Below are 5,000 nucleotides of genomic sequence, written 5' to 3' on the forward strand. Positions count from 1 at the left end.
CATTAGGAAATCAAATAAGCCCATATAATTTGTTTTCCTCAAACGTCATGCCATAAAAAGATCGGACTTGGCGTATCTGCGTAGATTTCTGACGCTTAAACAAGGAAACGACTCCCGATAGTTTCCAGTGCCATGTACCGACGACATCTTATCTCTGTTAGGTTAGAATAAATTTTTTTTTCACCAACTTGGACTTACTTAAAGGCTTTTACCAGATACCATTACCTAAGTGATTGTACCTCATACACCGTTTTCAGCACACTCAGGGGACATTATCAATTTTTACGTATTCCTCCGGCTTACGCCGTTGCGCCCCAATTACAATATGTGTTTGGTTTGGAGACTTTTAGGGGATAACCTACATGCCTATATGGATGATCTTGTAATCTTTTCTAATACCTTAGAAGTACATTCACATAAACTAGAGCTAGTGCTACAGAGACAAAGACAAATAATCTCAGAGTAAAATATCTAAATGTGAGTTTTTTAAAACCGAACATTGTTTATCTAGGTTTTATGTGTCTTGTCAAGGTCTTAAAGTAATCCATGGTAAGGTGGTCGGCTATTCTATAACTTTCCGGTACCATATTAACGTAAAAGGGGGATACAGCACTTTTGAGCAATAGTGGGTATTACAATCGTATGTAAATATGTAACTCTTCAATCATGACAGCTCCTTTAACAGATCTTACGAAGAAGAGCGTAGATTTATTATGGTCTAAAAAGCATCAACAGGCGTTCGATATCTTAAAAGCGGAATAATGCAGCTCACCTAACTTAAAAATCCCTGATTTAAATAAGGAATTTTTTTTTATTGTAACAGACGCCTCAGACCAAGGGGTAAGAGGGGTACTACTTCAGCAATATGATAAACAGTTCTTCCCTATAGCTTTTTATTCACGTAAACTAAAGCCCTCTGAAAGTAAATATGCAGTAATAAGCAAGGAAGGGCTAGGTATCTTTAACTCACTAGTACATTTTAAGTTCATAATCTATGGCTATCCTGATAAAGTCCTTACTGAACATGAGTCCTTTACCGAGTTTTTCGAGGGCTTTAATCACAGTCCAAAAGGAACTCGGTGACAAATGATCATTCAGGTCTTTGGAGCCAAGATAAGATATCTACCTGGGAAAGCAAATATCATAGCTGACGCATTATCCCGCAATCCCGCACCATACAGCAAAGAACCATTAATTAGACTAAAAGATATAGAAACATCCGTGCCTATTGTTAAAACCGTATCTAAACAAGAAAATTCCTTAACCCAAGAGATCGCGAGCATTGAATATCTGGGTTGGAGCGCAGAACTGTTACAAACTGAACAAAGCAAGTGTCAACAGCGATAAGCAAAACAATAAACACCAAACAATAAACACTTCGGACGGAAACAGGGTCAGCGGCTAAGCAAAAACAATAAACACTTCGAGCAGAAACCCTAAAGCAAAAGTATATTTAAAGTATGTGTATCAGAATAATGTAATCAAATGTAATATTATATGTAGGTCCGTGACGAGGAAAACCCGAAGAACACAGCAGATGACTAACGACCAGGTAGTAGTAATAATCTCTTTCATACCAATCGTCATAAACTGGTTGCATTCCGTCATCCAGGGTTCCCTACTATGTCACAGAAAGCCAAATCACTGTTTTTACTGGCCTACAATGCTTACAGATATAAAAAGCACATAACTGATTGTAACACGTGTCATGAAACAAGGGACACACTAAGACACCTGTCAGTTAAGGGCCTATCCTGTGCCAAATCAATCCTTGAAAGAAAATACGTAGAATTATTAACAGAATTATGAGTCTGACAGAGGGAATGAACACTTCTTAGTGTTAATAGTTCCTTGACACGTTATATAGAATTAATAGCACTAAAAACAAACAAACGCAATTGAGTGCTTAGGAATATTTATGAGTGCTAATCAGTAAACATGGAATTCAACACATGATAATCTGACTCGGGTGGTGTAAATCAATAATAATCTCCTTAACATGTTGTGTGAATTCCTTTCCATTAAGAAAACCAATAATATATTTTATCACCCAGAGTCAATCGGTTTGGTAGAATAACGGATAATTAAATAGGAAGTTGTCAATGTCTTACGAGTTACAACTCGTGGTGTTTGGATCCGAACTGGATTATAGCGGTTCTCGCGGTTTTAAATACCTTTATCATTTATATCTTGTATCTATAGAATGATGCCGCAAGTAGCCTTATACGGTACGCCGCTAGAAACACTTTTCCACATATTCAAGCCAACCATTAATTTATCGAATATATATATAAAAAATATATATAAATAAATAAATAAAATAAAAATAAAATAAATGGATACAAGTGGAGTCAATATAATACACTCCGTAGAAGTCGGAAGGGTTACAATTTATAATAAAAAAGGAATCACGATAAAAATCAATAAGCAAAACGTAACCATAGGTTAATTAAAATATCCAAATATATATATGCGTAAAGATTTGAACTCTAACTTAACGCTTTAGTAATGACAAATAAGCTAAAAGTTCAAACACATATCAAAACCTACTGACATATTGTCTGTCCCGGTGATTTATATTCGTAGTCAATGAAAAAAAAATATATAATACTAATAAATAAATAATAAACAAAATAAAATAAAAGAGACTTTAAAGTCAGGAAGTCTAGAAGTGAAAATGTTTTATCTATGGAATAATCCTATATGAATCTTATACAGGGCTAATAATATATATAGAATTTGTATGGAAACCTTTTCATTAGTTTCAATAAGGAATATTTAATTTAACATAATCATGCAGTTTTCCAACATGAAACTAATATATTGTTCAATTTTGGTACTGTTTTTTTTCAGACATTCTTTTCGTGTGGGTCGAGTATTAAAAAACAAAAAAAAAAATTTATCCTAAAGTCGTATTTATTACAGCAAGTAACGTAACTCTTAGCTGGCTGAGAGCAATCTCCTGCCAAGTGACGACGTCATCATTGCCGTATCAGCATTTGTTCCTTTAAACCTCAATAATCTGCTTACACAGGCTTCATCTGTGTGCGTCTCTGATTGCGAAGCAGATTGACTGGAGAAAGGAATGCTTAGCCCGAACTTCTCATGGGCAAGGCAGACATGTCTATCCGTATGCGCAATGCAACTCTAAGGAGTTGCAATCATTTTAAAATTAATAACAAACATAAGCAAATAGAATTTCTATAACAACAAAAATGAATTAATTTTTCTGAACCTCATAGACATTTAGGAGTATCAAAGATAATATATATGAAATATTTACTTGCAACATTAGCCTATTACAATTCAAGTAAAACATTCATGGGAAAATGTCACATTTTCTTGAAAAACCCAAAGTTTATTTAGAAATTAGTTACATAGTGGGTTTTTTCGTTGCATCTCCTACCTATTAATAAAGTTTTTAAAATTAACCTCAGAGGATGCGCGCGAGAAAATTGAATATGAAACTTTTGTTAGGGCACATAGGATCAGATTTTATCACAACTTAATTTCAGTTAGCATAGAGAACTACAGAATCATGATTAATCTTCTCTTTGACTCTTATGTTGCCTGGCAATCTTACAAATAGCTCCGTTTTCCACTTCTTTGTCTAGTAACTTACTACCAGTAATATCGAATTTTCTTTGGGATTCGATTGATCTGTTCATCTTTATATTATGGATATTTTTACAGTCCTCATAGACCCGGATAGGTTCACTCATTGTTAATGCCATGGATAAAAAAGTTTGTACAGCTGACTCTTTTGAATTCCAAAATATCAGCGAATTCATGTGGGTTAAGTCTGGTCTAAATGGCTCTCTTCCCTCCCCTGTATTTGGATGTCGTCTGAATTTACTTTGCCCTTGTGACAAGTATAATTTCACTTGCAGGCTGATTAATGGAACCTGGTTACAGTATCCTGCAGTACGAGAGTTTCACATCGCAACTTCAAAAAATCGTTCGTCGCTGCGGATGACTACAGTCAGGTAACAACCGCCTACAATGTGAAAGGAATTTCTTGGACTTCTTCGACCGACACCGTATCCCGTCGTTAATCTCGTTTTAATGCGGAATGCTCCGGCGGCTGTGGAAATCGACTACAAAAGGGACATACTTCCGACAATTACGACCCGAAGGATATTCAACTCTACTTTGCTGGCGAAGGACTCGTGCTGGGGATGTTTTTTTATTCATCGCGAACGTAATCGTGTAGCTTAGGATGCAGAGAATAAGTATGAGCGCAATATAGAACGTTGGACCCGCCCAGGCAAATTTTCCCCTTGTTTTAACCCTGTGAAATAGCCGTTTCATTGGGCTATAGGTGGTTGTCTGGAACTGTGTAATGGTCGAAAAGTTTGTTCGAACGTTAGTTAAAAGTGAAGTAGTATAACCTCGGTCATGTATCCTATATATATAAAAGTATAGTATCCATATATAAATGATCATAAATAACCAGAATCGAAATATATAAAGTGTGTCACTGAATCATAAATATATGATCGTAAATACAGAATCGAAATATTTTTTTGTGTACGCACTAGGAATCTATATATGATATAAAATAACAGAATCGATAAATGTGTTAACGCACTAGGACTTATATAAAGATCATATAACGGAATGAAATATATCTTTGCGTGTACGCAATAGGAATCTATTTAAAGTGCACATATATTAATCATATTATAGAATCCATATACATATGTATAAACAAATCAGGTAGCCTATAATCAATCTGTTACCTTTTATCTTACCAATAATCTGCAGTTATATATGAGTTAGTATATTGATTAATGAATCAGATATATAACATTTAGCATAAAAATAACGAATCAATCAGCATAAACATTAATAATTTTATCAATTCATATATGAAATTTTTTTATCAGTTAAAATATGATTTTTATCATGTTAATCTTCATTTCTATGCAATTATCAGAGTACATTAGTATTTTTCTGTAGCATATGTATCTTAATGAGATGAAGTGAGAAACTGTATC

This window comes from Macrobrachium nipponense, chromosome 40, assembly GCF_015104395.2.
Source record: "Macrobrachium nipponense isolate FS-2020 chromosome 40, ASM1510439v2, whole genome shotgun sequence".
Taxonomy (NCBI): Eukaryota; Metazoa; Arthropoda; class Malacostraca; order Decapoda; family Palaemonidae; genus Macrobrachium; species Macrobrachium nipponense.